This window comes from Crocuta crocuta, unplaced genomic scaffold, assembly GCF_008692635.1.
Source record: "Crocuta crocuta isolate KB4526 unplaced genomic scaffold, BGI_CrCroc_1.0 scaffold54, whole genome shotgun sequence".
In the NCBI taxonomy this organism is placed as follows: domain Eukaryota; kingdom Metazoa; phylum Chordata; class Mammalia; order Carnivora; family Hyaenidae; genus Crocuta; species Crocuta crocuta.
Genome location: NW_027530356.1, coordinates 4376149 through 4401276, shown reverse-complemented (window position 1 = coordinate 4401276; position 25128 = coordinate 4376149). Strand labels below are relative to the sequence as shown.

At 43.5% G+C, this 25128-nt stretch overlaps 1 long non-coding RNA gene and 1 other non-coding gene across 2 annotated transcripts in view; one reads left to right on the top strand and one right to left on the bottom strand.

Moving 5' to 3' along the window:
• Positions 1-24881, bottom strand: part of LOC144233110 (uncharacterized) — a 126999-nt gene extending 102118 nt beyond the window's left edge. Inside the window, exon 1 of the long non-coding RNA XR_013335594.1 lies at positions 24764-24881. This is a non-coding gene — a long non-coding RNA (uncharacterized LOC144233110). The remainder of the gene's footprint in view (positions 1-24763) is intronic.
• LOC144233124 (small nucleolar RNA SNORA43) lies at positions 5144-5277 on the top strand. The gene has a single exon (XR_013335596.1). It is a non-coding gene; the product is annotated as a small nucleolar RNA SNORA43 (small nucleolar RNA).
• Positions 24882-25128: the final 247 nt, after the last annotated feature.

Sequence of the window (25128 nt, the reverse complement as noted above, 5' to 3'; positions counted from 1 at the left end):
ATTCTGTCTGTCTGTCTCTCTCTCTCTTTCTCTCTCAAAAATAATAAACATTAAAAAATTTAAAAATAAATAAAAAGATTTTGGAGGATCTACGCAAAGGCCATATGAGAATCTTTTTGTATTTTTTTTGCAACTTTTTTGTAAGTCAAATTATTTCAAAACGAAGAGTTTTACAATCTTAGAGAGAGTGCTAGAAGGGTAACAAATAGAAAGACCTAAAAACTAGCATGAATCGGAAACAAGTAGCTGCTGAGAGAGGAAATAGGAAGAAGAGGGTAGTAGAAAGTCAAGTGGCAGACAGGGCCAGGGAAGGACTAATTAAGAAGAAAATCTGTTGCCCTAGATTCCTTTCCAAGGGTTCCATGGCCATCTTCCTGGATGTTCACAAAGAAAGGAAGACACCACTCCGACAGGTGAATGGTTCTTGACAGCTGCCCGAGACAACCCTCTACAAGCTTTGCTTTCCTGCCAGAGGCTCTTCCTCTGTCTCTCTGCCCCCCACATGGTGTGCAGGGGCGCTGGCTGAGAAGGTAAGGCTGGAGTGTTTGCGGCAGGATTTGATTTGGGCCTTCTGGTTGCGAGCACTTAACACGGCCTGGCAGGGTTCACACACTTCCCACCGCAGGAGGGATCATGCAAATTAAATCCTGTCCCTGGAGGTCAACAAAAATAAAAGCCTTGACTGCAGGTAATGTGTTTACTAGCCTGGGGTTCCTGGACCCCAGAGGCCTCAGAGCTCGGCTACAGCAGTGCGCAGAAGCCCCCAGGAGGTTTACTGAACGAAGCCGGTGGCACAGCTCGCCCCAGGTAGGGCTGGCCTCAATATTCTCACACCTTCTGCGTGCACAGAGACTGCGCTACCCCAGGCCCCTGCCGAAGAGAGTCTAAGACAGTCCCCAGAAGTGTGCCTGTGAACATAGCTCCGGCATCCAGACAGTAGGAACCAAAAGTACAAAAAGAGTTCACTGCCCTGACACTCGGCATTCAGATCTATTTCTTCAGCTCCAATGCTTAAAGCAATCGCCTTGATTTAGTTCAGGGTCACTTTTTCCAAAGTAAACTTGATGAGATTGTATTTATTTTCTCCTTTAAGAGTGGAATGGCAAAGACAGAATCTATGGGCAGGATCTTCAGAGATTGTGTAAGTTCTATAGTAAGTAATAATAACATATTTGTACAATAATACTATTTTGTACTGCTTTTTATTTTATTTTTTTAAAATATTTTTTAATGTTTATTTTTGAGAGAGAGAGAGAAAGACAGTGTGAGAGTGGCAGAGGGGCAGAGAGAGAGGGAGACACAGAATCTGAAGCAGACTCCAGGCTCTGAGCTGTCAGCACCATCCAGTGCCCGATGTGGGGCTCGAACTCACAAAACTGTGAGATCATGACCTGAGCCGAAGCTGGCCACTCAAGTGACTGAGCCACCCAGGCGCCCCTTCACTGCTATTTATTAAACACCAACTAAGTGCTTTGCATAATCTTATTTAATCGTAACAACCATTGAAAATACTTTTATCCCCAAAACAGAGGAAAAAGATGGGGTTTCAAGGGTTTAAGTCATTGACCAAGACCACTTAGCCACAATATTTCATCAAATCTAAGGTGCCACTATTATTTTCAGTACCAATAGGAAAGAAAAAAAGTGCTGCCAATCAAACTGTGACGTGCCATAGATTAGAAGACACTGCCTGAGTCACAGGTGTTCCATGTTAAAGGACGTGGTTCTAGATTCTATATGTAATAGAGTGGTAGGATCACTCTGCACATCGGGCATTACAGGGCATTTTTAGCGTCCTTATTGAATTTTTTCCTCAGAACAATCCTGAAAAAAGCAGAGATTATCCCCATTTTCAGATGAGGAAATACGTTCAGAATAGGTAAGCAATTTGTCCAAAGCCACACAGCTTGTAGTTATAACTCAGAGAGAACTTCTGGCTCTTCTTTTAGCATTCCCTTTGCTATATCATGGAAAAAAAAAAAAAAAAGCTTTAACTCACCTCAAGAAATGTCTTAACTATTAGTTAATTACCTGTGGAATTATGTGGACAAGGATGGAAGATGTGCAGAAGAAGGTCGCTTATTATTATAACCCTGGCCACATTCTCTTGCTGACTTCCTAGGTTGTGAGTGAAATGCTGCCCATTGCTCCGTGTAATTCATGCAACCATTACTGAGTATATGCGATGCTCCACTAGTCACTGGGCCAGGTGGGAGAGTGCGGCTCCTGTAGCTCACAAATCTCACCATGAACACTTTCAAATGTGTGGAAAAATTGAAAGAAGAATACAGTGAACCCTCATATACTTTCTGTCTACATTGTACAATTATTAACCTATTGCCATATTTGCTCTTTCTTAATGTTTATCTTGTAAACTAAGGGGCCATAAGTCACAGACATTGGGATACCTCACCTTAAATATTTCAACATGTATTTTCTAAGAGAAAAGATGTTTTCAACAGGACCATAATGCCATCATCCTTGCGGTGGGCACTTTTATGGCTCAGCTGGGGTAGACTCCAGCCCCAGGTAATCCAGTCAAATACTGCCCTGGGTGCTGCTGTGAAGATGATTTACACATATGACTAAAATCCATAGTCAGTTGGCTTTAAGGAAGAGAGATACTTATAGGCTGGCTAATCTGGTGGGCTCAGTTTAATCAGTTGAACGCCCTTGGGAAGAGGGCTAGGGCTTTCTTGGAAGAAGGAATTCCACCTTCAGACAGCTTCACCTCATGCCCAAGAGTCCCAGCCTGCCCTTCCTGACAGCCCGCGGTACAGGTTCTAGACTTACCCTCTTTCTCTGTTTGGGCTGCCAGAGCAAAAATGCCACAAAATGGGTGGCTTAAATAAAAGACATGTACTACTTCTCACAGTTCTGGAAGCTGGGAGGTCTGAGATCAAGGCACCAGTAGATTTGGTGTGTTGTGAGCGCCTGCTTTCTGGTTCACAGCCATATTTCTTGCTGTGTCCCCACACAGCAGAGAAACAAGGGCGCTCTCTGGATGCCCTGCTCCCATTCACAAGGGCATCACTGTCATGACCTAATCGCCTCCCAAAGGCCCCGCCTCCAAACACCACCACCTTCAGGGTTTCAACGTATGAATCTTAAGGGAGATGAGCATTCAGTCTACAGCAATTGCCTTGCTAGCCCTGACTATTATATGAGCCAATTCCGTGTAGTAAATGTCTTAAAATAGATCTCTCCTCTTCTGTCTCTCTGGTTAGCCCTGACTAATAGAATACCCAAGAAAATTAACATTATGCATGACCTCAACCTTTATTAATGATTTTTACCCTGAGGTCACAGGCTGTGCTTCAAGGGTCAGGGAAAAGGCCGAAATCATAGGCAGCATTTGGAATGGTCATACATTTCGTGAGCTTCACTGGGGAAAGGCTAGTTTTCATCAAACCCTCAAAAAGTGCATTACTCCCTAAATGACCAAGAGCCACTGCATCAGGCACATCTATCTAGTTTTATAAAGCCAACAGCAGTGACAACAGAAGGAATGGAAGCCAACTGGCTTTGAATCAGGCCCAAGTGAATCCCTGAGAGAGAAATGGATTGGGGTGGCCAGCAGCCAGCAACCCTGTGGTGCTTCCCAAGTTCCTTTCTGTTTAGTTCACCGTGGCCCAAGGTATTTACAGTATGTTTCAAATTTCTTAAAGGCAAAGACAAAGAGAGTCCCACCAAGGTTCACCATTAGTGGGGACACACACAGAGCGCCTGAGAATTAGCCATCCATAGGCAGGCAAATATGGACACCAAGAGACACTGTAAGGTTTTACATTTAATTTCGATCGCGTCACGTTTTTTAAATATTTGGCATAAAAAAGCTGAATAATAAGCTAGTCTTTTGGCCAACATTCCTTCTTCTAGCAAAACTGTCTGTTCTCGATGGCAAACAAGAGCGGAGCCGTTGTTGACCGACCAAGTTGGAGGGTGCCTATTAATGTCAGTCAAGATCATGGAGAACAGAAAAATCCTTTCAAAGCGTTTTCAACAAAAGCAGCACGTTCCCCGGGAAGAATGCTTCTCCCTACTTTTAGTTAGGAAAGCAGCCTCTCACAGACGGGCATTCCTGCTATTTACAAAGTCTGACTGGCAAGCAGGCACCTCCCCTTCTGTCGCGTACCTGGTAGCCACTGCCCAGGGCAAGGCAGGAAAGGGCAGAGCAGAAGCACCTCCAGGAATGGTGCTCCTCTCTGAGCGGGAGGAGGTGAATGTCTCACCCTCTGCTGGCTCCTTTACCACAAGCTAACCTGGCCCGGGCCCTGGGCCGCCCCGTATCTGAGCAGAAGACGGCCAGCAGCCCCAGGTACACTGTCCCGTGGGGCCTGGAGCTGGCCACAGGGCCACCAGGCTGATGTCCGGTATTGCTGCAATGTGCCCTGGGCCAAGTTACCAGCTCTTCTCTGGCTGTCCTGAGCTGGCTAGTTCCACAGCCCCCACTTCGTTCTTTTGTGTGCTTACTTGCCACCTGAGTTCCCACCTGTGACTGCAACCTTCTTCTAAATACTTAAGCGAATTCCACATAAAGGGACCAAGGGACGCGTGATCCGAGAAAGAAACTCCATTCCAGGATCTGACATGCATTTATATCAACCTTCACTACTGCGGCTGGGGAGGAATTCATGTTTTCTGGATTCTCAGATCAAAGTCTAAGTGAGGCTGATGGAGAAAATGTTAACACTGTCAGGAGGAATCCGAGCATTGTTCAGGGTCGAGATGCCTGAGGGCTGCCCCTCCCTGCTTGCCACTGAGTAAGGCAAGAGAGCTCAAACTTGACAATAAAAAATTTAAAAAAGAAGTAAATAAATTTAAAGGATGGTTAAAAATCGTATAAAAATAGTTATCCAGAAAATCATAAAAAGAAAAACTTGTAATAAAACAGAGGGGGAAACTGGGGCACCTGGATGGCTTAGTCAGTTAAGCATCAGACTTTGGCTCAGGTCACAATCTCACAGTTTGTGGGTTCAAGCCCCATGTCGAGCTCTGTGCTGACAACTCAGAGCCTAGAGTCCACTTCAAATTCTGGCTCTCCCCCTCTCTCTGCCCCCCCCCTGTCCATGCTCTGTCTCTCTCTGACCCTCATAAATGAATAAACACTGGGGGCTGGGTGGGCAGGAACGGCCGCCCTGCAGATGCTGGACCGGCAGGCACCTCGGACACAGCTGCTCTCCTGCGCCTGTGACACTGAGGCAAAGAGGAAGTGGCTATTTCTATACTCAGTGCTCAGAACAGTGAGCACTAAGAATGGTCTGTAGCCGAACATGCTTTACAGCTGCTGTGCAGGCAGTTTTATGTGCACGTGGCAGGCAGACCTACCTTTGGGCTTCTAGGTCGGAATGCCGAGCATGACACTAACCGCTTTGGTTTTCGGGTTCTTTGTCTATAAAATGACACTTGTCATGAGGGTTATATGAGGTGTAGACGGAGAGAAGCATGTAGCCAGCCTTTGGCACAGTGGGACTGACCAGGAGAGGGTCTCCCTCTTGGAAGTGATCATTCCATAGGTCTGTCTGGGAAGGGAATTCTGGAAGTCTTTGGCCAAGTATGTCATGTACCCTTGGCTGCTATGAGTGGCTGGGGCTTCCGGGCCCTGTGTCCACACGCCCTACTCTAAGGACCCTAGAGACAGCAGAGCAGGACCTGGGCTTGGTGGGGGGTGGGGTGTGGACACCAGAGAGCCACACCTGGCTTTGTCCTGCCAAGGAGACACTGCAGTAGGCCACCTAGAACCCAATACACAACCCTCCAACCCAGGGCACTGGCGAGTGGGGGTAGTCTTGGTAACCCCACTGGAGTAGGTGTGATGAGGGATGTAAATGAAACAAAAATGAATAAACAGTAAAAAGAAAAGTTAAAAAAAAAAAGTGGGAAAAACAAAAGTAAAAGCAATGAGAGAAAAATGAGATAAAATAAATATAAGCTAAGAAAAGTGTCAACGTGAGCTAAAAGATCATGTAAAATAAGAAAAGTGTAGGGGAGGAAAAATGTAACATTTTCCTCCATCTTCCTAGGTCCTCTGGCTAGATCCTACAAATGAATCTGAGAAAAGACAGATTAACAAGAGAAAAATAAAGAGTTTATGAACATGCATTGCGTATACACACAGGCGTACTCAGTGAGTAACTCTAAACAGTGGTTAGAACTTGAGCCTATATAGCATCTTACAAAAACAAAGAAAAATACATTTTTTAATATTTATTTATTTTGAGAGAGAGAGAGAGAGAGCAGGGGAGGGGAAGGGGTGGGGGGGGGGAAGAAAATNGGGGGGGGGGGGGGGGGGGGGGGGGGGGGAGACAGAACATCCCAAGCGGGCTCTGCAGTCAGCACAGAGCCCAATGGGGGGCTGGAATTCATAAACTGTAAGATCATAAGCTGAGCCAAAACCAAGAATCAGAGGCTTAACCGACTGAGCCACCCAGGTGTCCCAAAGAAAAATAAATTTTTAAAGAGGTAGCAAGACAAAGAAAAAGCTTTGAGTCTCTAGGGTGGCACATGTGAGAAGGTAAGGGTGCAGGGGAACTAATGGCAGAAAGGGTTAGTTAGTAAGATTTGTTATGTCGGTTCCTTTGGTGTGGTCTCTGGGATTTTAAGGATCTAGAGTTGTCACTGGTGATTAACTTTTCTCCTTCCTGGTAGAGACAGGAGAAGGGACACCTTTACAAATTTATGTCCTGTTTCTAGGCAAATAGGCAGAGGGTAGACAGCTTTTCTGTATCTTCTTCTCAATTGCTTTCAGCTCAAAATAATTTTATTTGAGTACGCTCCATGCCCAATGTGGGGTTTGAACTCAGGACCTTGAGACCAAAAGTTCCAGGCATTAGCTATAACTGCTTCGGGTGGACAATATTCTGTCCATCATAATGCCTCAAAATTTCTCAGATTCACATTTTGTGACTGTGTATTTCTAAACTGCTGATAGAACTCAAGAATGCCAGGGGGAAAAAAAAGTATTTCCCAGGAATAAAAAGAAAAAAAAAATTAAGTAGATAGAGCAATGTGTTCCATTTGATAGGTGACATCTCTTCCTGCATTAAATGATGAACTGTTTCAAAGAGGACCACAGGTTAACTTTAAACAAAAGAAGCCTGAGCAAAACCCAAATTAAACTGTATAGGTTCCATGAAGCCTTTGGAGAGCTTGCAGTATGAAAGGGAGGTCACAGGTGAGATGATATTTCTCATAACCCCAAGAACACAATCTCTTTTATGTCAAGCTGGAAATGAAATAAAATGCTGGCTTCTAAAAAACTGTCAGATCAAGGAGAACATCTTGACTGGACAATGAGGAAATATATAACTCTTCAGACACCTCCTCAATCCTTGTAACTCTGGGGAATGCCATTCAATAGCTAACCTAGTCATGGAAATTAACTTATCCAGTCAAAAGGAAAGTGCCTGCCTAGAAATGAACATCAGAGGACCTGGCTACAATGAAAAACACTCATTCTCTTAGCTTGGCTACTCAATAGAGAAGAGGGGGAGGGGCAAAAACATCAAATAGAAGCAGTAATGAGTTTTGCCAGTATATATTTTTAACAGCAACCTGTGCAGGCGATTAAACATTAGGGATCTAGACTCAGCCGACCTGCACTCTAGCCCCTGCTTGGTCATTAACCAGTTGTTAAGTCTTTGGTCAATGGCCTTAACCTTGTAGGAACCATGTTTTCTTATTGAATACTTTTATTCTAAAAGCATTTATAGAAATCTTTTTTTTGAGAGAGAGAGAGAGAGAGAAAGAGAGTGGGAGAGGGGTAGAGGGAGAGAGAGAGTCTTAGGCAGACTCCATTCAGAGTCTCCACTCCACTCCAGCTCGAAGCCTGCCATGGAGCTCCATCTCAGGACCGTGAGATCAGCACCTGAGCTGAAATCAAGAGTTGGACACTTAAATGGCTGAGCCACCCAGGCATCTCTAAATAAGTCTTATTTTTTAAATGCATTAAAGAGAAAATTTACAATACTCCCATGCACGTGCACACACATACACACCCCTCCTCCTAGCCCACATCTTAAAGCTCAAAAACTTAGTGGGCACCCTCCTATAGCTTTTATCCTGCAGTATGCATTTATTCCTACATACAGAGTAGGAATATTTTTATTCTCACAAAAACTGCATCATATTATATTCAAGACTCTAGCTTCCTTTTTTCATTAATTTTACATCGATGGCCTCTAGAACAATTCATATAGAACTAATTCATTCATTCACTTACACTCACCTAAACTGAAATCACGAATACACCAAATTATACTTCTGCCAAAATATACCCTATTTCAGTAGTATCTCAATTAGATTTTGTTTTGCCACTAAAAAGTCTACAATAAGCATCCTTAGTGGCTTATTTACATGTTCTTCCACTTTTATCCCTGAAGAATATATTCCCTAACATGAGATTTGAGGCAAAAATATGTATTTTCTATTTTAATAGATTGCTATAGTATCTTCCCAAAGATAGTAATAATTTACATTCTTAGCTAGAATGTATGAGGGGCCTGTTTTTCCCCTCCCTACCAGCACTGTATGTTCTCAACTTTTTTAATTTTTACCACCTAATGAGGAAAAAATGGATATCTCATGTTTCATTCGCATTTCTGAGGGCTGGTAAGGTGATTCATCTCTTCAGTAAACTTTAGTTAGTATGTCTGACATCTACTCTGGACAAACAATATGCTCTCGATAAAAATGGAGATGTTGGTTGAAGTGTCTAGCCAAATGACCTGGAACATCATCTGAGCCAAAATACAATCTGTGCCTGAAACCGATCCATGGTTTGGCCATTGGGCAATAACAACTTGAAGGGAAACTCTCAAACTTCCAGAGCCATCAAAATTGTAAGTGATGACCACCACCACCCCACAGCCAGGAGAGATGAATGTCAAGTTCAACATAAACTTGTTGGCATTGCCAAACCTGGAACAGAGGCAAAGTTTACAGTGACTGCCTGCAGCACGAGACTGCGAACCATTCTGGGGCTGATCGGGGCTCACAAGAAAAGAGACACTGAGTAGCAACACGTGTCTAGGCATGAGAATCTGGAGAGGCAACATCCCAGGACGGAAACCCTGATTGTCCCCAAGTAGGAAGAGAAGTGGATTGGCCCTTGGGGCTCAAAAGGTGCCTAGAACTCTTTGATCTGGGGAGGAGGAAAGCATCACCCTCACCACCCACCCACTCATTCCTCAGGCTCACTGAGGCTGCAGGGATCAGTGTAATCCTATCCCTCTTCCCTGCCCCCGCCACCCAGCCCTCCCTTCTTTGACCCTTTCTTTCATTTTATCCAGAACGCACCTTAATAAAAATGCTGTGGGAAATAGAACCTTGAGATTTGCCACACCCTAAGTCCATTAAGAATGGCCAGATATGGCTAGTAAGGGAGAAGTATAATGAAGTTTGAAAATCTACAGAGAAGAGAACTGTAGGTAAAATTCTCTTCAGAGAATTGGCTTTCAAGACAGAAAAACAAAGCAACACAAGGTCTTACTGCTGAGGCTTGGAATGCCTACATTTCAGTTGCATCCAGGAATGGTGTACCCCTCTCTGAGAATGCAAGCTGGCCAAAGGCGTCTCTCCTGCTTCTTTCTCCCCAGTGGTGCCTCCTTTATCAGGACATCACCTGACCCCTAGTGGTCACACGGCCTTCAGCCACACCAGACGAGCTTCCTTTATTTGATGGCTTGTCAAAATTCTAATTTGCTGACTGTTAAGCGGCGTTTCCTTTGAAACGCTGACATTTGTAAGTTATCAAAGCAACGGGTCTTCAACTTTCAGAGGGTCTCTAAATCTAGTAAACCTCAGAGAAATTATCAGAGAGGCCTACACATCAAAGAACACAAGCAATCCTTTGTGTGTGACCGTGCTACATGCCATTTCTCCTGAATCGATTTTCTCCCCTGACCGTAAACTCAGGTTCCAAACCCTTAAGGTCTGTCTTTTTAAAAAAGGAATAAAGAATTGCATTCAGGATAAGGAATGTCCACACATCCATCCAAACCCACGTTGTTTCAGGCTCTCTGTAAAATAAGAACACTTTGAAACCAGAGTATTTTTACAGTCCTGTAAAGCTTATGTGCCTTGTGGCTGATGTTGCCTAAATTAGTTCTAAATGGTGGGGAAAGACAATGGGTGTTTATGGGACCGGAAATATTTTAGATTCTAGTCTAGTTCATGAAGTATTCAGCAGGAGATGTAAATAAGTTGACAACTGAGGCACATGGTTTTGACTGAGCCACACCTAGGTCTATTCCAGAGTCTACCTTCCAACCCCACCCTGCTCTGGTCAGATCTGATGCAGGATTGGGTGGGTTGCACCTCTGGAAGAAGAGTCTCAGAGGCTACAGCTGAAGAAATCTAGGATTGGCAGGTTTTTCACACACACACACACACACACACACACACACACACACACACACACCCCGGCCTCAAGTCCCAGATTGCTCTCAAAAGGAGGAAAGATTTGAACAGACACCTGACCAAGGGAAATATACAGATGGCATATAAGTATCTGAAAAGACGCATGACATCACCTGCCATTGGGGAATTGCAACCCAAGATAAAATAGTATTGGACTATAATCCCAAGCATAAAATACATAGTCATGACTCTATACTGATATAAACGAATGATGGCATAAATAAATTGGGGAGAATATACAAGCCTCTCAAGACAAAGGATTCCAAACAGCTTAGGTAAACACTTGCTAATTGAGCTTAGGTAAAAACCTACTCCTTAAGGGCGAGCTCCCCACAGTGAATTCCTTCCCAAGAGCATGGCATGGAAGCAAGAAGAAAGGACGCGTGACTTTACAGTGGAGAAACCCGACAGACATCACCTAAAGCAGGTGATTCAGGCTAGCGTTAGCATTGATAGTACGAGTCCTTTATAAGATATGATGCGAATGGCACTCTACCTCTGCGGTCTTGCTCCCCCAAACTATTAGCCCAGGCTAATCACGAGAAAAACATCAGATAAATCCCAACTGAGGGATGTTCTACAGAAGGCCTGACCAGTACTCCTCAAATGTGTCAAAGTCATCAGAACAAGGAATGTTTTGAGAGACTGTCATAGCCAAAAGGAGCCCAAGGAGGCATGACAGCTAATTGTCACGTGGTATCCTGGTAGGATGCTGGAGCAGAAAAAGGACATTAGATAAAAACTAAGAAGATCTAAATAAGAAATGGACTTTAGTTAATAATCCTGTATTAATATTTGTCCATTAATTGTGATAAGTGTTCCATACTAATATATGTATAGCAGGGGAAAGTGGGTTTGGGGTATATGGGAACTCTGTTCTATCTTTGCAATTTTTCTTTAAATCCAAGAGCAGTCTATAAGAAACAGTTTATTTCGAGAAAAAAAAAAAGCAGAGCCCCTGGGTGGCTCAGTCGGTTAAGCATCTGGCTCTTGATGTCAACTCAGGTCTTGATCTCGAGGTTCCTGGGATTTAGCCCCGCCCATGTCAAGTTCTACACTTGAGCCTGCTTGGGATTGTGTCTCTCCCTCCCTCCCTCTCTGCCCCTCCTCTGCTCGAGCTCTCCCTCTCTCTCTCTCTCAAAATAAATAAATAAACATTAAAAATTTTTTAAAGGTAAGATGAGCATCTCATCTTGGATTTTCCGGGACTTTCCCAGTTTCAGTCCTGAAAGTCTGGGATCCCTGGAAACTCTGTCACAGCAAAACAAGAGGGTCAGTCAACCCTATGATATTCCAGCCCCTGCCACAATACAGATTCCTATAAGGCACCAAGAATGCATGAATAAACCACTGTAGATTTCCCTTTCTGAGGTTTTCAGTTATTTGTTGCCTCATTTCTTTTAAGCCTAGAACACTTACAATTTCCCATAACTGACCTAAAACACAGGAAAGGGCAGTAAGGATGTTACTTCAGTGGAAATATCCATGGTGAGAAAAGAAAACTCTCAGACACACTCAAGGTAGCACCTCAACATTTCCAAAGCTAAATGTCTGTGGCTTGACAAATCATGAGTAATTCATAGAAACACGGTTAAGGCGACTGTGGTAGCTTCTCACAGCATGAGACCAATGTGACTTACGTGACTTCAGCAATGAATCACCTATACACGTAAAACAAGTGACGTCTATCATTGGACACTCGATGAGAAACTGAGGCACGGTATAACCAGGGTTGGCCTGAGAGGCAGTTTATCCGGACAACTGGTCCAGGACACATCCGTACAGCTAAATATCACAAAGGCACTAAAATGTCATTGGAAATGCAACCAGGTAGAAAAAAGAATGTTCCAGAGTTCCTCCTTGGGGAGTTCCTCCCAGGGTCACTGTACAGGGATGAAAGAAATACAAATGCTACTCACCTCTAAATCTTACCAAGATAGATAAAAGCAAAGCTACATGTCAGGGACAATCACCCCTCTGGTGTGGTGGTGGCTTGTCTCGTGAAGCTCTTGTTGGACTTGTACACAAATGGATTTGGGGACCACCTTTCAAACGTAAACCATTTATAAATATAGAAGCAACTGCAATTTGATAAGCTCCTAGGTGGGGAGGGTATAGAGGCCCCCCACTTCCTCCCACCCCCAAAATCAACCTGCAGCCCCTCAGCCCCCGCCAGGCAGGCCTCAAATTCCAGAGGTGACCTGTGAACTACATCCTCAAGAACAGCGGTACCTTTAACCCAAGGCCTTTCATTGTACTGAGAGGACAATGCAGGTTGGGTACCACAAGGCTCTTCCCTGCAATTCTTGTACACAGAACTCAACCCTTCCTCCAAATAAACTTGGAGTAAATTTCAAAGGTGTGTAGGTTTTAAGGGTAGACAAATTATTCATCTACCAAGGCATCCACGAATTTGATACTGAGGGCATAGGGCCAAGGACATAAGGATTCTGGATTTACATTCTGCCTGGGGCGCTTACAGATCATGTAGCTTTGGGCAGAATTGTGACCTCTAGGTCCCTAATTTCCATCTGTAAAACAAGTATAATTTTATCCACCAGAATTTCAATGGTGTTTATAAAATACCTGGGATGGTCTGCCTCGTAGTGGGGTCTGCATTCCCTCCACGATTTGCATCACTCAGGGAGACTGTCCCCATGCTCCTCAAATCTGGGATAGGGTGTCCCCACCCGACCCCACAATGGCATCCACTGTGTGCTGATAACCTCTTCTTGCTCTTGGAGAAAGGAAGCATCCAAAAGGCTGCTCTCTTAGCCTCCTGCATCTGTACCTGGTCCTCACCTTTCCTCCTTCTGGATGAGACCCCCTCTTTTGACCAGGGTGATAGAGCCCTCAACCTTGGAGACTGGGCTCTATCTAGTGATTATCCTTCTCATGTAAACAGTGAACCTGTTCCCTTTCTAATCAGCTTTTAGGTTTGCTCAAGTGTCTCATATGTTAAAAAAAAAAAAAAAAAAAGATTCTTCCTCAGGGCACCTGGATTGCTCAGTCAGTTAAGTATTCAACATAGGCTCAAGTCATGATCTCACAGTTCATGAGTTCAAGCCCCGCATGAGACTCTGTGCTGACAGCTTGGAGTCTGGAGCCTGCTTCGGATTCTGTGTCTCCCTCTCTCTCTGCCTTTCCCTCTCCCTCCCCCCCATCTCTCTGTTAAAAATAAACATTAAAAATTTTAGAAACAAAAAAGATTCTTCCTCTCTACATGTTCTGTTCTTACTATGTCTTCCCACCTAGCCATGCCTCTTGTAAGCCATGTCTGTCCCACCACCTCCAACTTCTCAAGCCCTGTAGCCTGGCTTCCTTCTAATCACTTCCCTGCTCTCCGAGCTCACAGGCTCTAAGCCTCAGACGCAAGTATCACTCCCTTCCCTGGGCTCCTGTGGCACGAGGGATCGAGGGATCAGGATTCTTCTACCTCCCTGGGGATGAAATGATAGCCTTTCTAGGCATATAGGCCTAATTCCCCTCTTCTCCAGCCACACACTGGGTGACCCCAATCCTCAAGTTATGGGGTGACCCCATAACTTCAATTATGTCGGTGTGCTGTGGACTTCAAACCCTTAACTTTAGGTCCTCTCTGAAGACCCCTGTGTCCAACTGCCTACAGACAGCTCCATTTAAAAAGAAAGGGGAAGGGGCACTTGGGTGGCTTAGTCGGTTAAGCGTCCGACTTTCGCTTAGGTCATGATCTCACGGTTTGTGAGTTCAAGCCCCGCGTCAGGCTCTGTGCTGACTGCCGGTTCAGAGCCTGGAGCCTGTTTCAGAGTCTGTGTCTCCCTCTCTCTCTGACCCTCTCCTGATCACACTGTCTCTCTCTCTCTCTCTCTCTCCTAGAAATGAATAAAACATTTAAAAAAAATTTTTTTTAAAGAAAGGGGAGGAGTGCCCGGGTGGCTCAGTGAAGCATCAGACTCTTGGTTTCTGCTCAGGTCATGACCTCACAGTTAGTGAGTTCAAGCCCCTCATTGGGCTCTGCACTGACAGTGCAGAGCATGCTTGGGTTTCTCTCTCTCTCCTTCTCTCTGCCCCTCCCCAACTCACTCTCTCTCAAAATAAATGAATAAAAATTTAAGAAAAAGAAAGGGGAGGTAAGTTATTAAACTGTCTGCCGTATTGGCCTGCTGGGGCTGGCACAACAGAATAGCACAGAGTGAATGGCTTTGACAATGCTAATCTCGTGTCTCACAGTTCTGGAAGCTGGAAGCTCAACAACAGGTGTCATCAAGATAAACATGTATATCTCTTTGTGTGTCCAGTGTCTTCTTTTTGTAAGGACACCAGTCAGATTGGATCAGGCCCCACCCTAATGGCCTCATTTTAGTTTAATCACCTCTGTAAAGGCCCTGTCTCCAAACACAGTCACATTCTGAGCTACTGGGAGTCAGTGCTTCCCCATGAGAATTTGGAGAGAATACAACTCAGCCCATAACAGGCAACACTTGGGATGTTAACTTGAGATGTGTGTGTAAGTCCAAAAGGCTCTTCAGCATCAACCTATCTACCAACATCTCCATCCTTACTCCTGGGAGCTCATCTTTTGTCTATGGATCCTTCCCAAGATATGATGCCCATGTGGTTCACCACCCCCCATGGTCCACCCATCCCAGGCACACCTCTGAAATCTGCTCACTTCTCTTTACCCCCTCCGCCATAAGCTAGGTTCAAACCACCATCCTCTCTCATCCAGATTATCGCGAGAGACTCCTAATTGGTCTCTCTGCCCTCAATTTTGCCCACCTCCAACCCATCCTCCATGCAGCAGTGAGGGAGCGTTCTCAAATACAATTCTGATCATGTTAAAATCCTGCTTAACCCTTTCAACAGATCCCCTGGCCTCCGAATGAAGTCTACATTCTTCAGCATGGCCAAGAAGGACTAACCTGATCTAAGCCCTGCTTCTCATCCCCTCTCTGAACTTCTCTCAGTTCTTCAAATACACCACGTTCTTCTGCCTGGGGCCTTTGCACATATTTTTTGTTCCTCATATTCTACTTCTCCCCAAGCAAACTCCTACTTGCTCATCAGTTTTTGGTTTAAACACCACTTCATCTAGGAATTCCTCCCCGGTCTTCCTCTTCAAGGGAGTTAGGTGCCTCTCTGCGTACTGATCTGTACGATCGATTACATATCTCCTCCGCTGGAGATCATAAGAATAGGAAACAGGTCCGTGTTCCTCTTTCCCCAATGCCCAGCACTGTGTCTAAGATAAATAAATACCGAATGAAAAAAATGAGTGAATGCAAACATAGAATAGAGCAAAAGCTATGCACTCAGTGAGAGTCCTTGTCTTAACTCTGCCACTAACCAGCTACATCACAGTACCTGTAGGCCAAAGTGAAAATAAGGTTGGGTCAGACACCTCTCAAAGTCCCTATGGATTCTAAACAACTGTAATTCTTCATCTCTGATTCAAAGGAGAATATACTGTGCTGAATATCCAAGAAAGAGTCCTTTGCCTGCTATTGATTCAGACAGAATGCCAATGGCCTGATGGAAATATAAGAGGCCCAGGAAAGGCTAGCAGAAGACAGAAGTAATATAAAAGACCGCTTGCTGACACTAAAAGTCTTCTAAATCAAGACGATTAAAGGACTCATTCTCCACAACAGCCCAAGGAGAACACAGACGCACCGAATGCAATGACTTCTGGTCTCCTTTCCCCATCCTGTGTTTCTCTTCCTCCACATTCTTAATAAGGTTTGTGTAGAGGGAGAGGGTCTCTTGGATTAAGATGATTACAATCAAGTCCCCAAACTTCCTCTTAGCTTGAGGAGATTGTTGTCTATTTCCAACAAGGATAGTCCAATCTGAGTTAGTAAAAGTTCCTCCTCGGTTTGCAAGAAGGGGAGAGCCCAATGGAGAGGTTTAATTAAGAAGTCACATCTTTACTCAGTCATGGAAAAGAGTAGGTCCATGTGCTTCACACCTAAAGAAAACATGGCAGCCGCCTTTTTCTTGTTTTATTTTTCCTCTTCCGTTTGATGTAGAAACAACCCTTTCTACCGTGTGCTTGGTGCCTGCACCATCAAAGAATAAATGTGACTGGGCAGAAATATATGTTCGTAGCTGAGGAAAACCTCAGGGGTCTGTCACTACATGTGCATTATAGGGAAAGCTGGCATAGCCACAGATTCGCAGAAGTTATGCAGAACTAAAAGGAACATGACATAGAGGAGTTCCATTTGACATGAATGCCATGACACAGTTTGGGAGGTGCGGTACAGAGGGCTGTGGCTACAAAAGTGAATAAAGCAGAATTTTGTCCCTGAGGAGGTCAGTCTCTCACCTGGGTTCTCAATCTTCGTTGCCTGCTGAAATCACTAGGGAGCTTTATAGAAAACACTGATGCACTGTTGGTGGGAATGTGGAATGGTACAACCACTATGGAAAACCATGTGGTAGTTTCTCGAAAATTGAAAAATAAAATTACCATGGGATCCAGCAACTCCATCTCTGGAGAAATACCCAAAAGAAATGAAAGCAAGGTCACCCATGTTCGTAGCAGTGTTAGTCACAACAGCCAAAAGGTGGACGCAACCCAACTGTTCATTGACAATGAATAGATACACAAAATGTGGTATAAAACCACAAGGGAATATTATCTGGTCTTAAAAAGGAAGGAAATACGGACACATGATGAACCTTCAGGACATTACGCTAAATGAAGAGGCTGGTCACAAAAGGATAATTACCGGATACTCCATTCTCAGAGGTGGAAAGTAGAATGCGGGTTGCCAAGGCCTGGGGGGAGGCGATACTGGGGGGTACTGTTCAGAGGGTACAGAGTTCCATTTTGCAAGATGAAAAGAGTTCTGCGGATGGGTGGCAGTGATGTTGGCACAGCAATGTCAATGTGCCTTATGCCACTGAATTTTACACTTAAAAATGGCACAAGATGTAAATTTCATGTTATGTGCATTTTACAATTTAAAAATATACAGATAAATGATAATTTTAAAAAACACAAAACACTGATGCCTGGGCCCCAACCCTAGAGAGTCTGATTTAATTGGAGTACAGCCTAGACACAGGGATTTTGGAAACCTTCTGGCAGATTCTAACATGCAGCCTAGTTTGCAAACCACTACTGTGGAGAGTAAAAACCACTGGCCTCTGGAGAAAGAAGTAAATCTGGAGTTAGAATACCTGCTTCTTCATCATGTAAAGCCACATGAGTGCTTTAAACTTGGCTGAGCCTAGTTTATACTTGATGTGTAAATTTTCATGACAAACCCACCCCTATGGTGGTGGTGGTGTAGGGATTCATTTACGTTAGACTCCAGGAAAGGATGTTCTATTTTAACAGTCATAGGATATAATGAGGTGAAAGAAATTAGCAAGCACAAACAGAGATCATTTGCTTTTCTCACAGACAACTACAGGCCTCTCTGTTCAACACCCGAAGTGGAACAAATCTCTCCTTCCCTCCCTCAAAAGTCTCACAGAACCTTCTTAGCATCTTTATCATAACGCTAACCCTGGATCCAAGTGATCTGCCTCTATGTCTGCTACCGCACAGATCTTGGGTCTACAAGGACAGGCCATGGCTGATTTCATCACCTCAGGCCTCACCGCATCTAGCACACAGTGGGCGTTCAATAAACATTTGCTAAACTGGGTTGAATTGCATTATTTAACAGCATGTAAACCTGAGGCATTTCGTGCATTTCAAACAATATGTCCCTGTCACCAGTAGACTCGTTACTCCAAGGACAAGCTTTATTTCCATAAATAATAAGATGCCGAGGCACAAAGTGAGAATGGCGGCCCCCCAGACAAAGACATGCTATGGTATGTACATACGGTCACAATTCAGACAGAGGTCTTGCTGTTTCTCACACCCAAGCCACTCAAAAATACTCTTCTGCATTGATACAAACATTAGTGCTATTATAATGAACTTGAAAGGTTTGCCAATACAAGCCTAAAATAATAACACATTTCTTATGAAGTAGAAAACTACTTTTCCTTAAGTCTTTAGGTGATATGAAAGCAATGAGTTGGGTCAACCCTCCCAAAACACAAGACCATCCACTGCTGGAATATAAGGAAAGAGACAAAATTCATTGTTCCTGCCTATCATTTCGTTATCCCTCTCTCACTCAAGGCACTGGTTTAAAAATATAAGTAGCTTGGGGNCTAACCTTGACATATAATATACAATACAAAGGTATTTTATAATTTCATTTGGTCTTCCATAAAGGAAAGGATAGAGATGGGCTGGGGTTACAATTTTTTGAGTGTTTGCTATATGCTAGGTCCTTTATTTTCTCATTATATCCTCACAGCAACGGTCTCAGATAGTAATGTGCTCCACTGCAATTAAGAGCAACACTGAAATAGGCAAATAGAATGAATTTGCCTCACATATAAAAGTCTGAAAGTAGGAGATGCCGGCACTGGTTCCAGGACTCTCTTGGCCTTTCCTTTATGTCTATTGCCTCTTAGCCACAAGATGGGAGCTCTAGATCCAGACGTCACCGTGATGTTCTGGGCGAGAGGCCAGGCCCACTGGAGATCTTCCCCTTTCTCTTATTTTAATCAGGAAAGCAAATGCTTTCCCAGAAAGGCACTCCCACTGACTTCTGTTTATGTCTGCCTTTGACTGGGTTCTCCAGAGCCTTAAATGGGGGTTCTTATATAAGTGACTGATTGAGGGAGTGTTTTCAGCAAAACGTTTAAGGGAATGAAGAATGGAGTATAAGACAGAGGGAAGGAGCTAGGCAAAGATGTGGATTCTGATGAAATCTCACCCCAGCCTTGGGTGTGTGGCATAACCTTCTAGTCAGTTCCAAGCAAGGAGGCTGCCTTGGTTGAGGCCAATCCACAGAAGCTGGGGGATAGGTACGTTATACCAGTAAGGAGAATTGGGCAGGCCACCAACAGCATCTTCTAGAATTTTATGTTCTAAAACTAGGTCACATGGCTATTTCTGGACACAGAGAATATTTGGAAAGTATTCAGTTTGCCAGCCTCTAGAGCAAAATGTGAATAACTCCCAGTCATTGAATGAAGCCAGTCAATGGTGTCTATTGAAACAACTACTGAGATGGGCTTCTTTTTGTTAAAGAGGGAAAGTTTTTCCTACTCATGATATTTCCTTCCACGGGAAAGGAATTCCACTAGAATGGCAGCTCTCAAACTTTGTGGTCTCAGGATGCCTTTAAATGCTTAAAAATTATTGAGGATTCCAAAAAGCTTTCACTTATCTGGGTTATACTGATAGCTATTTACCACAGTAGGAGTTATACAAAATTTTAAATATTTTTGCATCAATTCATTTAAAAATAATAATATGGGGTGCCTAGGTGGTTCAGTCAGTTAAATGTCTGACTCTTGATTTTGGCTCAGGTCATGATCTCACAGTTGTAAGATCGAGTCCCAAGTGAGGCTCTACACTAGGCATGGAGCCTACTTAAAGTTCTCTCTCTCTCTCTCTCTCTCTCTCTCTCTCTCCCCCCCTCCCCTCCATCCCTCCCTGGCTCACACTCTGGCTCTCTGTAAACAAACAAACAATAATAAACCCATTAAATATTAAGATAAGTAACTTTTTTTTATCAGAAATAATAATATTTTCTAAAATTGAAAAAAAAAAGGTAAGAGTATAATTTTTTTATATTTTTACAACCTTAATGTCTGGCTTAATAGAAAGATAGTTGGATTCTCATAGCTGCTTCTGCATTAGGCTGTTTTGCAAAATGTTCTTTTAGTTCAAGAATATCAAGAAAACTCAGCTTCACAGAGATATATAGTTGGAAAAAGGAGGAATATTTTTTTATGTTCAGATAATTGTTGGCATTCTGCTTTGATACTACACCAAATTTCAAGTGGTAGTTTCTTAAAAGTTAATTGCAATGCAAAATATCAAACCACATCAATGTGCTTTTCAAACTCTGTCACATTAAAATCTCTGACCAATCTTGCAGTTTGAATGGACATTGGTAACATCATGTATTGGATATTTAAGATGTTTTGGTAAACTGAGTTAAGCAGATCTTCCAAATGTTGCCTCATTTCATTAGACAGTACCCCAAACCCACATTTGTTAATCATCACCAAGATCATCAGAAAAGTCTTTGAGTATTGGGAAGCTGTCAAGTCTACTGTGATGCAGACAAGCTTTCTAACCTTCTAATTTTTTGCTTCTGAGGACACATTGCATTATTAGCAACAAATACTGTCAGTTACCCTGAAATGACAGTCATTTCTGTAGAGAAAAGGTGTGCCAAATGCCCATGTCTGAATAACCATAGTTTGTTTTCCAGCAGTGGCTAGCAGGTACAATGGTGTTCTGGAGGGAAAATCTACTTTAGCTCACAACACAAACAACAGCACAAGTGCTTTTCCTATAGACAACAGTTGTGTTCTGGGATGCTGCAGCAGTGTGAACAATGGTTGGTATGATAAAATTAACAATGATCATTAAAGATCGTCTTCTTTTTTTTTTTTAAGTAGGCTCCACACTCAGCATGGAACCCAATGCAGGGCTTGAATTCACTCCTGAGATCAAGAGTTGGACGCTTAACCAACTGAGCCACATACGCACCTTTGAAGACATTCTTGAATTCTTGTTTTTGGTTTTTTTTTTTTCTGAGTGTGGGGCAGGAAAGAACACAGTGACTACAAGCACAATTAGGTATCTCCACCCTGATTCATGCTAAGACACAAGTAATTTCAGCCATCAATGCAAATATCAACACAGTGGAAAAGGCAAATAACATCTTAGCATTATTATGAACATACTTCTGACCCTGCTGAACTGAGAGGGTCTTGGGGACCCCCATTGTTCTGAAGACTACACTAGAATGCATTGCCAGATTCATTTGGACTTCCTGCCTGACACTGACTTCGAGAAAGAAAGTTGAGGCTGAACTCAGCATGCCCAGCTCCTTCTTAGTCTTAACAATCAGAATCCATGTTTCCTGCCCTCCTGGAGAGTGAAACAGGGTTTCTGTCAGTACTGAGAGTCCTCTCCATTTATTACTAGTTATCTTGCTTATTGCTTTATAATCATTCAGTTTACCTCTCTAGGTAACAAGCCATTTACAGCAGTAAACCTGGACCAAGAAGGGACCTTGTCTTAGACACTGGGATGCTCTTCCCTGGGTATCTCACATATGTCCGGTTGAATTCTGTCCCCTAACCAGTAGATATTTGTCTTAAAGTTGCTTAACCAATAGGTCTGGGGAAGCAGTTCCTCCTGGAACAAAGGGAAGGTCTGCCTCGGGCCAGATGTCTTCTTGGCACTGGGCCCCCATGTTCTGGAATCAGCACAAGAATTTGATTTTGACTATCTGGCCCGATGGCAGGATATGGTGGGACTGCCAATCAAAATGCACTTCCTCCCAGGCGTGAATAAGGGACATGTTAGAAAATCCAACATTTTTCCCTAGAATCTGAACGTTGAGCTAAGGACTCCGAGGCTGGAAGTGAATGATCATTTATCCTGAAAGCAGACCCAAAGAGACTCTGCTAGCTCTCACCATCTGATTCCTAGTTCTATCAAAAACCACGGTTCATCCATTTTTATTCCTCTTGTCAGAGCTACCCCATAATCTCCCGATGAAACCAGCCAAAGTCTGTTTCTGTTGCTTGCACCAAATGACTCTGATTGATACAGCCCTGAAGACAAATTGCAAGCTCTACCCCAGGAAGCATAAACTGCTTACAACTCCCCAAATCATAATTTTCCAGGCTCGCAAATGTTAAGATCCACCAGCCACCCATTATATTTCTCTGAGGCCCAGGATCTGGGACTTGTGCATATTTTCACGGCTGCTGCACTCATTTCCATGCCACCTACCGTCAAGCCACAGTGGGAAATCTTTCCACAGCTATTTCCTGGGGAAGCGATGATATTTCCAGAACCCTTGCGACATAACCTTTTAATTATTATTTGATAAGGAAACATTGTCTGCTAGATTTTCGTATCATGCTTTTAGCAACAGAATACGCTGGGGGAAATGAGCGTTTACGCTTTGGTGCGTGACCAACTGAAGCCATATAAATCCATTAGGTTATTTACATATCATGCAAAGCAGAAGCCAGAGAAGTCTGAGACATGACACTAAATTTGCTATGATCCCGATCGCACTGGCTACCCTCTATACAGATGATAATGTGTCTATTGATTCTCCACAGTCAGCAGCATGAAGCTTTGCATCACCGAACAGAGTTTGGTACTGCAGGGACTGGAAATACACCACACAGTATTCAGGGTCAGGTAAATATCCTGTATGTCAGAGTCACAGATTTGGATGGCCAAGGAATCGGGCAAAACTGAAAGCAGCAGACTGATGGGAGCAATGACCAACCGAAGAGCTCATGTCTCCCATCAGGGGAGGAGGCTGGCGGTCCACTCTAGACAATGGGGAGGCGGTCCTTAAAAGGGATATGTGAGCTTTGCATCCATTGCAAGCATATCACTTTTCACATCACAAAGGGGCATAGAAATAAACTTGCTTTGAAGCTCAAATGAGACAGGAATACTGAAACATGCTGTGTAAAACTCTGAAAAGGATGGGTTACTATAAACTGTCTAGTCCCACATTTACCAGCAAAGTTTACATGACCGCATTGTAACTATTTAGTAGTGCGGAGATGAAAGCTGCCATGGAATTCTGCTCTTTAAACAGAGACACTCTGAGACTTTGATGGGTAACAAACAATTTAGAAGGTCGAAAGTGTTAGCGTATCCACAGGCAGGCAGGGAGACACAGGGTGAAGTCTTCAACATGCTGATATCAGGATTAAAATGGTCCAACGGCACTGCCTATATTTTAGACCTATCATAGTAGCTGCTTACAGTGTCGTAAGTAGTGGTTTATTATTGTTGTTATTATTATTATTACTGTTTCCTTCAAATGTCACATGACCAGCTATAATTACAATGAATTGACATCCTAAAACATAGCCAGATCATGGTGAGCAAAGAAGAGAAGACTGAGGTTCCTCTGGACAAGCTATCCTGTTTATGCTCAGCCTTAACAGTAAACAGACTGGTAAAAGACATGCCAAATCCTAGGGGGAAAAAATCTCCCCACATAAAAGTTTTAAAAAAATTGTTAATGTTTATTTATTTTTGAGAGAGAGAGAGAGACAGACAGAGCACAAGCAGGGGAGGGGTAGAGGGAGAGGGAGACACAGAGTCCAAAGCAGGCTCCAGGCTTTGAACTGTCAGCCCAGCGCAGGGCTCGGACTCACAAGCCTTCAAGCCATGAGATCATGACCTGAGCGGATATTGGCCACTTAACGAACTGAGCCACCCAGGTGCCCCCCTTTTGTAAAATTTTTTTTTTAATATTTATTTATTTTTGAGAGAGAGGGAGACAGAGCACAAGCAGGGGAGGGGCAGAAAGAGAGGGAGACAAAGAATCCAAGGCAGACTCCAGGCTCTGAGCTGTCAGCACAGAGCCAGAAGCAGGGCTCGAACTCACAAGCCTTCAAGCCATGGACAAAAGTTTTTTTAAAGGATTTACATCTTAACAGGGATCATCTCGTCAGAAAAATGAATTGTGACTATGTATGGTGATGGATGTTAACTAGATTTACTGCGTTGATCTTTTCACAATATATATAAATTTCAAATCATTATGCTGTATACCTGAAACTAATATGTCAATTATATCTCAAATTTAAAAAAAAGGATTTGTGGCTGAATTTGACCTGTGGGCATCCAATTTATAACCATTGGTCCAAAGGGTATATCGGAAAAGAGCAAACACAAGTATTGCATTCATTTGGCTAAATGCCAGGTGACAAGGCATGCATGTTTTGTCAGAGACCTTCTCTCTTTCAACATTCACAATAACCCTACCAAATATGGAAACCTATCCTCATTTGCACATATAAGACAAATAAGATTCAGTAAATGGTTTCCCTGAACTTTGTTCCTAAGTGTGTCTAAAGCCCTTGTTTTTTCCCCATGAAAAATCAATGGCCTAAATGTCCATGCTGCACAAAGAGATGTTTTGTTCAGCTTATGAAACTTTTAAAGGTTGAATTCATTACAAATAGCCCATAATCAATAATTATTGCATAAAAATCTGGATTTCCAGTTTTTTAAAAAAAATTTTAACATTTATTTATTATTGAGAAGCAGAGAGACAGAGCATGAGCAGCAGAGGGGCAGAGGGAGGGGAGAAACAGAATCCGAAGTAGGCTCAGGCTCAGGCTCCAACCTGTCAGCACAGAGCCTGATGTGGGGCTCAAACTCACAAGCCATGAGATCATGACCTGAGCTGAAGTTGGATGCTTAACCGACTGAGCCGCCCAGGCGCCCCATGGATTTCCAGTTTTAGAGGAAGACAAAATATCGCCCTACCTGGCAACTCTGGATGTGCTGTCGTATCTGCCAACCTTGGACGTATAGTTGCCGTCCATAGATGCCGGCTGGTGGGCTTTCCCTCTTTCATGGGGCGACACCTGCCCCCTCATATCCTACTAACTCATTATCAACTGTGCTTCATTTGCTGACTTTACTTGCCTGGTTCCTGTGGACACTGCAGTTTGTCCCATCCCCCTTCCGTCCAGCATGTGTTTTCATCCCAGACAAAGAAGGAGAGCTGTTATATTCTCCTCTACCATCCCTGGGCAGAAAGTCTACAGCGGTGGGGGGGGAGGAGGGGGGTATTGTGAAATACACACTGTCAAAGTGCAGCTGATTTGCCTGTGGGGTTTATTTAAATT